Genomic DNA, 11,524 nt, shown 5'->3' with positions numbered 1-11,524 from the left:
GGTGGTCCGTCTGGCTTAGACGAAGGATCTCCTGGGTTAACTGCGCCATGAACGATGACCCTCGGTCTGTGATCAGGACTTCGGGGGCGCCATGCCGGAGGACGATGGACTCGATGAAGAACTTCGCGACTTCGACAGCAGTCCCCGAAGGAAGGGCTTTCGCCTCAGCGTAACGCGTAAGATAATCTGTGGCGACGATTATCCAGCGGTTTCCGAGGGTCGACGGTGGAAAAGGGCCCAGCAAATCCATTCCAATTTGCTGGAACGGTTTGGTTGGAGGGGGAATCGGCTGAAGGCGACCTGCTGGCTTTGACGGCGGTTTCTTGCGTCGCTGGCACTCATGGCACGATCGCGTGTAGAGATGGACGGTTTTCGGCAGCTTGGGCCAGTAGTATTTTTCACGTATTCGGGCTAGTGTTCGGCTGTAACCGAGGTGTCCTGAAGTTGGGTCGTCGTGGCAGGCTTGAAGAATCTCTTCTCGAAGGCTGGTGGGGACTACCAGAAGCCACGACGAATTACTGGTTCCAAAATTTTTCTTATAAAGTACACCTCTTCGAATAGCGAAGGTCGGCAGGACTCGTGAAAAGACACGAGAAACGGTACTTCCTCGTCCTTCTAGATGCTCAATCAGGGCGCGGAGCTCCGGATCGTCTCGTTGAAGTCCTGCCATGTCGTTGGTGTCCACGGCACCTAGGAAACACTCGTCATCATCCACGTCGGTACAGTCTGGCGTTTCGACGGGGGCTCTGGACAAGCAGTCGGCGTCGCTATGTTTCCGTCCTGACTTGTAGACTACGGTCATGTCAAATTCTTGCAGTCGAAGACTCCATCGAGCCAGGCGTCCTGAAGGGTCTTTGAGGTTTGCAAGCCAACAGAGCGAGTGGTGGTCTGTGACCACCCGGAACGGGTTCCCGTATATGTACGGACGAAACTTTGTGATCGCCCATACAACCGCGAGACATTCTTTTTCCGTCGTGGAGTAATTTTTCTCCGCTTTTGACAGTGTCCGACTTGCGTAGGCAATAACTCGCTCCGTGCCTTCCTGTAGCTGTACCAATACCGCACCAAGGCCGGAGTTACTTGCGTCCGTGTGAATTTCGGTTTCGGCGTGCTGGTCGAAATGTCCGAGGATCGGAGGTGTCTGAAGTCTTTGTTTCAGTTCGTCGAACGCCCGTTCTTGTTCTTCTGCCCAGTGAAACTTCACGGCGTCTTTCGTAAGATGTGTGAGGGGCGCCGAAATTTTTGCGAAATCTTGAACGAAGCGCCTGTAGTACGCGCACAGCCCCAGGAATCTGCGGATGGCCTTCTTGTCCGATGGTCGAGGGAATTCGGCTACGGCGGATGTCTTCGCGGGGTCAGGGCGTACTCCTTCGCTACTAACGACATGACCAAGGAACTTAAGTTCGGCGTAGGCGAAGCGGCACTTCGTTGGCTTGAGTGTGAGCCCTGCGGTCTTGATGGCTTGGAGCACGGCCCTAAGCCGTTTCAAGTGCTCGTCGAAGTCGTGCGAAAAAACGACGACGTCATCCAGGTAAACGAGGCAGCTCTGCCACTTCAGTCCCGTTAGTACAGTATCCATGACCCGCTGGAAAGTCGCCGGCGCCGTACAGAGTCCGAAGGGCATCACCTTGAACTCGTAAAGTCCATCGGGCGTGACAAAGGCAGTCTTCTCGCGGTCCCGTTCATCGACCTCAATCTGCCAGTAGCCACTCTTCAAGTCCATCGACGAAAAGTACCGGGTGTGGCGTAAACGGTCGAGGGTGTCATCTATGCGGGGAAGCGGATAGACATCTTTCTTTGTAACAGCGTTCAGCCGCCTGTAGTCCACGCAGAACCTAAGGGTTCCGTCTTTCTTCTTCACCAGCACGACTGGAGAGGCCCACGGACTGCTTGAAGGCTGAATAATATCGTCGTCAAGCATTTCTTGAACTTGTTTCTGGATGGTTTCCCTCTCCTTCACCGAAACTCGGTACGGCGACTGATGAATAGGGGGCACGTCATCGTCTGTAACAATTCGATGCTTCGCAACCGCTGTTTGGCGTAGCCTTGACGATGTGGCGAAGCACTCACTGAACTCAGCGAGAACGTCAGTCAGCTGTCGTCGTTGTGGGCCTGGGAGGGATGGGTCGATGTCGAGCTTTGACGGCGTGGTTCCCTTGTGGTGCGTCGGAGAGGCGTCTTCTGAGATCACGGCGATGGCGGCCGAGTCCTGAATTTCCTCGACGTAGCCCACAGCTGTACCCTTTGTAAGGTGCTGCGACTCTTGCCGGAAGTTGGTGACAAGGGCTACGGTACGCCCGTCCTGGAGCTCGGTTACGCCTCTTGCAATACCAATCCCTCGTCCAAGGAGAAGTTGGACGCTTCCTTCCAACAGTGCTATCCCGCAGGTGGCTTCGTCGGTCCCGACGGGGACAAAGACACTGGACAGCGGCGGCAGGTTTACGTGGCTGGTAAGGACTCGCACTGCAGCTAACGTCGCTTTGGGATCTTCCGCCGAGGGAACAGGTTTCCGAAGCGTCAGCTTGTTCTCCCCAAGGTCGATGATGGCGCCGTATTCACACAAAAAGTCCATTCCGAGAATGACGTCTCTCGAACAGTCTTGCAGAACGACGAACTTGACAGGGCAGGTTTCACCGTGGATCTCAACGCGAGCAGTGCACCTGCCGACAGGCGTGATGAGGTGTCCGCCGGCGGTTCGTATCTGTGGTCCATCCCACGACGTCGTAACTTTCCGAAGGCGACGAGAGAGTCTCCCACTCAAAACGGAGTAATCCGCTCCGGTGTCGACGAGTGCTGTCGCGTCGTGGCCGTCGATGATAACGTTGAGGTTATTCGACACTGTTACAGAAACGTCGTTTCGGGGCGTTGCGGCGTTAGAGTGGGAGAGCTCCGACGATCTTGGAGGATCTTGGCATCGTTCGTCTTCGGCAACACCACCTCCCGGCATTGCCGCGCCTAGTTTTCCCGACGGGACGCAATGGGTGACAGGCTGTCTCGGCGAGACCGGCGGAAGGGCGATGGCGAGCGTCGGGGAGATGGCGAACGGAATACTCGGCGGGGAGACGACTCAGGAGTTGAAGAGCGGCGGAGGTAGTCCTCGATGTCCCGAGGTCGCTCTCCAAGACGTGGTCGAGGGTCGTTGGGCGCGAACCCTCGTAGGCCGAGCTGGCGGTAGGGGCATCGTCGGTAGATATGGTCGGCTTCCCCGCAGTGGTAGCACAACGGGCGTCGATCAGCCGTCCTCCACACGTCGGTCTTCCTTGGCGCAACTTGTTCTGGACGAACGTGTGCCCGATCTTCCTGGCGTCGGGAATGCTGCGGCTCTGGAAGCACACGTCGGGGAGGCGCCATGTACGGACGCGGTGCTGATGGTGCTCGGCGGAGCATTTCGGCGTAGCTTACGGCTGGCTCCTGCTGTGCTGCTGCGGTGACGGCAACCTCGGGATGGAAAGCTCGGTGAACTTCCTCTCGGACGACGTCGGCGAGTGAGAGTGAGGCTGGGCGATCTGCAGCAGGTAGAATCTTCCGGAGCTCTTCCCGGACGATATCCCGGACGATATCCCGAAGGCTGTCGACACCGGTGGTGTTCAGGTCCGGAAGTGTAGCTGCGACGGTTGGAGAAGTAGGCGCGCCGGCGAGTCGGTGGTAGTGGCTTGCTCGGGCCGTCAGTGCGCGCTCGATGTTCGTGGCTTCACTCACAAATGCATCGACGGTCGTCGGGGGATTGCGAACCAGGCCTCCAAAAATTTCTGCCTTGACGCCTCGCATGAGGATTCGAAGTTTCTTTTCCTCAGCGGCCTCCGGGTCTGCTCGGGCACTTAGACGCAGAACATCCTCTACAAAGCTGGTCAGGCTTTCATTGGGGCCCTGCACCCTTGTTTGAAGCAGGTCCTCTGCTCGCTGGCGACGATGGTGGTTAATGAATGTTCGTTTGAGTTCGGCGACGCAGGACTCCCATGTGGGGAAGGAGGCTTCGTGGTTTTCAAACCAGTGCCTCGCAGTGCCTTCAAGCGAGAAGTAAAGGTTGTGGAGGCACTGCTCAGTCGTCCATCCGTTGTGGCGGGCTACACGTTCGTAGTGTCGCAGCCAGTCTTCGATGTCTTCGTGGATCTCCCCATGGAAAGGCGTCGGAGTCCGGGGTGCGACGGGCAGGACGACGACGCTGGCGGTGGACGGGTTCTGCGACGACTGGCTGTCCATCGTTGGTCTCGTTGGCTGCGTAGTCTTGGGCGGCAGAGGTCCGAATTCCGGGTGTAGGCCTTGGGTGCGACGACTGAACCGGATCTCGGAAGTGCTTTCGTTGGTTCTTCGTGGGCTAGGCGTCGGACTTGGACTGCGGGCCCTCGGAGGGGTACGCGGCAGGGGCATGCGGTACCCCGCACCTCCACCAAAATGTCACGGGTGGTGACCAAAAGAAACAATAAATACACAGAAAGAAATAGACGTTTAATGTGGCGAACTTGTGCCAAAAATAAAAGGAAATAGAAAAATAACAACAGAGCGTCGCGGGCGTCGAAGGCGGCGAAGCAGCAAGGTCGAACGCTGAGGCGAAACTGACTCGACAAGGTCGCGGGCGGCCTCTTATCTAGAGTGCGTCGCTATCTCGAAGATTCGGCGAAAGCGGCTCGAGCGTCGCGTGATCGGGCGAGAATGAACACGCACTTTCTAGAAAACAAAAGCAGGAATAAATGATAGAAGTTACATGCGGTACATGAATAAACGAGAACTTTCTGGAGGTCCGTGACTGAGCGTTGCTTTCTCAGCCCTGGGCGCGGCAATATTTCGGTTAGGTTAAATTGCAATGTTTCTAGCCCGGAACAGCACGCACTTCGTGAATCCTTCTTTTGCGTTGCGAACGTGTATTGCTGGAATGCAATTGGCTGCGGATTTCAGCGATGCTGGGCCGTGATCACGCCGCGTGTTTCTTCACCTGCCAGTGACTATGGTAACTACAGGGTGATATAAGGAGACGCCAGGCTCTTTAAATCGACCGGAAAATTCAGTTTCTTAACCTATCGCCCTACGACTTTGTGCAGCGTTTCCCACAGATAGTGCATTTTATATCTGTAAAATTTGCTAAGAGCGAACTTACCTGAGGAAAAAGTAAAGAAAGAAAAGGGCTTAGCTCCTATGGAAACGCAGCGACGCCACCCGTCTGCAAACAACACTGCGCCGTTTCGCACGATAAACAAGAGATGGCGCAACGAACGCCGCCAACGCAGAGCCGTTTATCGAGAGAGTTTGGCCATACATTGGTTTGAATAGGCGAGCGTCTCTGGGCCAACCACAGACCGCGAAACAGCCCCTAGCGGTGGTCGTGAGCTCTAAATTTGTGACACGACTAATTCAAGCCGTTTTAGCGTCGCTAGAGTTAAAAGGTGTCACTCTCAGTGACTGAAAACTTTGTGCGTGCGAGGTTTTCGTCACGCCAATATTCAACTGTAGAATAAACGAACGTGCGCTCCAAACCAACTTGCTAGAAACAGCGTCTCAGCTAAGACGGTGAAAGAAAGCACTGCCAAAGCCAGCGCACGAGCCGAGCGGGACTCCGCGTCTCCAGACGCTCGCGCGCCCGACCCTTTGCACTGTTTTCTTTCCGCCAGTCACAGGACGCTGTTCTAACAAGCCAACATCAGCAGTGCAGAGAAAGGTATGGGCACGAGCGCGTTGCTTTGGAAAGTGGCTCCTATGCACGAGTTCTCGTACAAACGAAAGCGTTTTGCTGAGCTAGGTTCACGCGCCTGTACCTTTGTCTTCACTGCCGACATTTGTGAGATGGAGCAGAGGGGCCGAGATTGAACCCTTCTATTTCACGCTTTGAATGTCATTTGCAATATTGTGACGTCGCGGTCTCCTGATTGGTCGACGCTGTGTCACAAATTTAGTTTACGCTCTAAGCGCGGGGGGAATATTCGGCGCTGGCGGCCGCCTTTGCTCCGCCTATTGGCCAAACTCTCCCAATACACGGCTCTGCGCCAACGCAGAGCCGTTTATCGAGAGAGTTTGGCCATACATTGGTTTGAACAGGCGAGCATCTCGGGGCCAACCACAGGCCGCGAAACAGCCCCTAGCGGTGGTCGTGAGCTCTAAATTTGTGACACGACTAATTCAAGCCGTTTTAGCGTCGCTAGAGTTAAAAGGTGTCACTCTCAGTAACTGAAAACTTTGTGCGTGCGAGGTTTTCGTCACGCCAATATTCAACTGTAGAATAAACGAACGTGCGCTCCAAACCAACTTGCTAGAAACAGCGTCTCAGCTAAAGGGGTATTCACACGAGGGAGAAATCCCGGGGATTTCTCCCCGGCACGCGCGCATCACGAGATGAAAACGCGAGGCTTTTGCACATCGCAAAGTTTGACGTTTTCGTCGTGGGATGCGCGTGCCGGGGAGAAATCCCCGGGATTTCTCCCTCGTGTGAATACCCCTTAAGACGGTGAAAGAAAGCACTGCCAAAGCCAGCGCACGAGCCGAGCGGGACTCCGCGTCTCCAGACGCTCGCGCGCCTCACCCTTTGCACTGTTTTCTTTTCACCAGTCACAGGACGCTGTTATAACAAGCGAACATCAGCAGTGCAGAGAAAGGCACGGGCACGAGCGTGTGGCTTTGGAAAGTGGCTCCTATGCACGAGTTCTCGTACAAACAAAAGCGTTTTGCTGAGCTAGGTTCACGCGCCTGTACCTTTGTCTTCACTGCCGACATTTGTGAGATGAAGCAGAAAGGCCGAGATTGAACGCCTCTATTTCACGCTTTGAATGCCGTTTGCAATATTGCGACGTCGCGGTCTCCTGATTGGTCGACGCTATGTCACAAATTTAGTTTACGCTCTAAGCGCGGGGGGAATATTCGGCGCTGGCGGCGGCCTTTGCTCCGCCTATTGGCCAAACTCTTCCAATACACGGCTCTGCGCCAACGAACAAGCTTCCGGCGCCAAGAGCCAGCGTCTTTAGCAGACGATCTTTTCGACTCAAAAGCGGCGCGCCTTGCGCAGGCGGCGACAGTCGCAGAAACAAAAACAGGCGCGGTAACAACAAGGAACTGCAGTTCATTGTCTGCTAAATACTCCGGCTCTCGGCGTCGTCTGCTCATTCATTTGCGGCAGTTGGCGTCGCGACCGCTTGCACCATCTCTCGTCTTCGTGCGAAGCGGCGCCGTGTTGTTTGCAGACGGGTGTCGTCGGTGCGTTTCCAAAGGAGCTAAGCCTTTTTCTTTCTTTACTTTTTCCTCAGGTAAGTTCGCTCTTTGCAAATTTTACAAAAAAAAAAGCACCATCTGTGGGCAACGCTGCACAAAGTCATAGCGCGATAGGTTAAGAAACCGAATTTTCCGGTCGATTTAAATAGCCTGGCGTCTCCTTGTATCACCCTGTAGATCTTCAGGTCAGTTAAAGTGGCAAACACTTCTCTCTTTTACCAATTTGTTTCATAAACGTTTGTGCCCGCAGAGAAAACGCAATGCGCATTCAACGCAAGAACCGCAGCAATTACTAATAGAGTGAAGCTTCTATCACTCTGAGCAAATAATGCTTAATGCCGTCAAGCGAACGCTGACCACATTTTGTGTGGCGATGCGCCCAGGAAGTGAGAGAGAGGAGAGACGCGAGAGGCGAGGGAACGTCAAAACGCCGAGCTGCTATTGGAATGAGCAGTGGGTAGACCTATGATGCCTTTACGTGCGCTTTGCTTAGGGTGATGACATCCATAGTGTTATTGAAACGTACGCTAGAAGGTCAACTGGCGCTAGTTTGCTGACGCAAATTGAAGCTGACAGCAACCGTCAAAAACTGACTTTCGCTAATGCATTTCTATGGGAAAAAGTGAGTGTGTTTTCGCCTTGAGCTCGATCATAAGAACCATTTTTCGGAATAATTCGTATGTACTAGTTAGCTTAGAACACTTCTCAGTCGGCCAGACTAAATAATTAGTCAGTGAAGGTGTTTTGCGTTCTAATTATTGCATTGCAAACGGTACTAAAACTATTTCGTACGTATAGTTTCGGGAACTGTAGGTCACTGTTAACGCGAAGACGATGTCGGCGCTTTTTTTACCAGGGGGAATACACGTGACAAACGAATGAAAGAAACCTGGAAAGCCAATAGAGACGCCAAAAACAACGCAATAACACTGGATCATTAAATACGCGTGCATGTACGATCAATATAAGTTCAAGCCCACGTGGTATATTACGATATTAAATGAGTAAGTACTGCATTACTTTTTCTGCTTTGTGCGAAGGTGCTTGTTCTACGCTCAAGAGCATGACCCGGACGCTCGAAATATTTCAAAACAAGTGCCCGATAAAAGCTGCCGTGCCGAGAAAATAATACAAAGGGACACCTTTCGTAGCCCAGGTAATTTATTCTTTACGCTTTGAATGTTTTTATCCACTGATAAAGATGCACAACAGGCTCATTTCGATATAGCAACAGGACTGGCATATTATCAACATATAAGCATCACCGGAATGCTGGCGAACCTTGAAAACACTCTAGGTTCTTTCGATGAGTTATTTTGCCTTGAATCGTCGTTTGTTCTTACAGACCTGCTGCGGGACAAATGTTTGGGACTGAAATGTAGCGAAGTAAACATCTTTCACTGATGAAGAAAAATACGTCAACTTAAGCAATTACGCATATACAATGTTAATCAAGGTACATACTATTCGGTACGACTCAAATAACCAAAGTGTTACATGCTATTTCGAAATGAAGAGAAACAATGGACATTCGTTTTCCAATAGGAATGCACAGGAGCACCGCAAAAGTAGACTCGTTGCTCTCTGCTTAAATTTGCGCCACGGACGTCGCCTAAATACTAGCGTCCGTTGAACCTCTAGCGCGCATTATAAGGATTTTATGATGACCTCTAAAGGATGAACTCCATGGGACGAATATGCTGCGAAAAATAAAAAAATCGACGAATTTTGCCCGGCGGCTTGCCGTCGGGCGGCGTTCGTCAGTTATTCGTCGCATTATTCACTCCATAGAGTTCATCCTCAACCGTTCTGTTCCGAACGCTTATTTTTCTTCTTTTTTTTTTCTGAAGCGTGTGAAAGAACGTGCGCATGCACGCGCTCTTGGCTCTAACTGTGCTACGGCGACATTTTTTTTTCGATGATTTCTTTGTTTTTTCTTGGTGAGCGCGTGCTGGCGGCACCAGGTAAAACAAAGGATGGCATCAACCTAAGCAGAAGGACATTGAGGTGCCCTACACTCTGTTTCATACTTAACGTGCACCCCTGTCAAAGCTACTGGAGCCAGCGCCTGGCTTCATCTATAATTTTGTTTGCGCGAGAACTCGTGCAAATGTTCAACGGGATCAAGCACCATGCTTGCGCCGGTTGCTTTGATAGCGTTGCACACTAAGTATAAACCAGAGTATCGGTAGACCAAAAGTTAACTGTCTTTATCTGCGCTGCACTCGTCGAACACGTTAGATTGCGGAACGCCAGCGTCCGGTGTTTGGCTTTTTCATTCAAAGGCGTTCGACGAGTGCAGTGGAAAATATAATTGGGGCTGGGTGAATATTCATACAGCGCGTAGTTGGTCAGCCATTTCAAAGTTGCGACGAGTCACTCACAGTACATGAACAATTTAGGTAGTGCAGTGCAACCGTTAGCCTAGGGTCATTAGGGAGTTTTCGTAGATCGTTTCCGCTGTCCCGCAACACTCTCCGCAACCAGCTACGCTAGCCGGAACTCTACAGCCCAGGCTATCGGCGCGCAGGCGCAGTAGCGGCTACTTCGTTGCAGAGGGTCTAGCGGAGGGGGAAACGCGGTCTACGAAAACTCCCTATTAACGTGCACCACGCAGTATAGACGTATACATGACCGCACGCCAGTACTACAGTACGATGCTCATTCAGAACGAAACGGGCAGGGGTGGGGATTGAACCCAGGGTCTTTGTGTTCTGCAGTGCGAGCTTTTGTTCCACGTGCTCCGAGCTGAGACAAAGGTAGCTAGCTTTAGAAATCCCCGCTCGCTCTTGTCTCCTTTTCTTTATTAGTTTCTCGCTGCGTAGGCTTCCTGCGCTGCCCAAAGGGCGCTATGAAAAGGGACTTGTTAGGACATGTTTTGGGTGGTATAAACTTGAGCTCCTTAATCTTTTACACATGTAGAAGCGTGTCTGCTCTGGTCCGGAACGCGAGATCACGAGGAAAGTTCAAAGAAACAACAAGAATTCGAATGCCGTCAAACTCAAAACACAGGTCAAAGCTAAGAATCTAAGGGCGTAAGGCAAATAACGCCCTTTGACGCGTTAAGAAAAAAAGGGAAGAAAAAGAAAATGAGAGGAAGGAAAGAAGGCGTCGCGACGCCAGATGTTTCGACGTCGCTACCCACACATAAGAGACCCGTACACTAGCGGTGGTGGCACAGATCTGCCATGTTCCATTGTCTTGCGGCGTTGAATTTAGACGGTTTAGAACGTCGAGCGTTTTTTTTTTTTTCATTCTTTAGCACTGTACAGAATAAGAAATCTCAGCGAGGGTGCCACACGTATGTCGGGGCCCAATCAGAAGAGCTTGTGCTACCGAGAAAAAAGCGCCACAGTTTGTTCAAAGCTTGTGCGCTGGAGGCTTATTGACTTTTGTTTTAGAATTACCCAGCATCGAAGAGAATATTGGGAACATAGGTTCATGCGCTGCATGTGCTAAGATCTCCAGCTGCAACTGTTCGAAGAAAGAAAAAATCGGAAAAAAACGGAAATCAGCACGCGCGTTTTTCAAGTTTTTTTTTATTTCGGTAATTTACTTTTAATATTTTGTACAAAGAAGGCGAGAGCGTGCTGCGCCTGAATTCACGTTTCCGGTATTATCTTTCATGCGTTGATAATTTAGCGAGATGTCTCTTTAGTGCTAAATCCTAAGCCAGCACACCCTTAAGTCGAGAAAACGCATTTATTTCATGCATGCATGGCTGCTCATGCTCTAGGACACCGGCCGCCGCGCGGGGAGTGCAAAGCCCCATACACACAGCAACGCCCAATAATGCCCGAGTTCGCCCGACCATTCTATGGTCGCAAGCAACCAGGACAAGCGCGCCTCCCATGCCGTGCACCAAGGTTCACCTTAAAGTGGATGCCACGCCTCGAACAAATCAGGGACGCCACAGCAACCGGTGGCCGTTTCTCGATTCAACGCTGCCAAAGGCGTCAAACACTCCCAAACGCGACTTTACGATAAACCTGTTAAAGGAGTTTGACGCCACCCATGTCCGTCGGGGGAAGAACTCCTCTGGTCTGCGGTCCGCGTCCAAGAGTCTTTAGTGCTGGCTCCACAGGAGTCGCACTCCAGGTGGTGACTTGTCCTGCGGGATTACCCATTCTTCGAAGATCTGCTACTAGGATGTAAGCCAAGGCATGGAAGCGACCTGCTGCATGATCGGGGAGATCCCATGTGATGTGCTGCGTTATGGCAGGGGTGTTAATTGATTGATTCATGTTTCTCTCTATTAAGTACAACGCACAGGATCGCATTAGGTATGTTGAGCAGCCTTGGTGCGAGTCACCTTGAAAGATGCGGTCACGTA

The sequence above is a fragment of the Ixodes scapularis genome, unplaced genomic scaffold (assembly GCF_016920785.2).
Source record: "Ixodes scapularis isolate PalLabHiFi unplaced genomic scaffold, ASM1692078v2 ptg000800l_1__unscaffolded, whole genome shotgun sequence".
Taxonomy (NCBI): Eukaryota; Metazoa; Arthropoda; class Arachnida; order Ixodida; family Ixodidae; genus Ixodes; species Ixodes scapularis.
The sequence above is the reverse complement of the archived record's forward strand: the minus strand, read 5'-3'. Positions refer to the sequence as shown.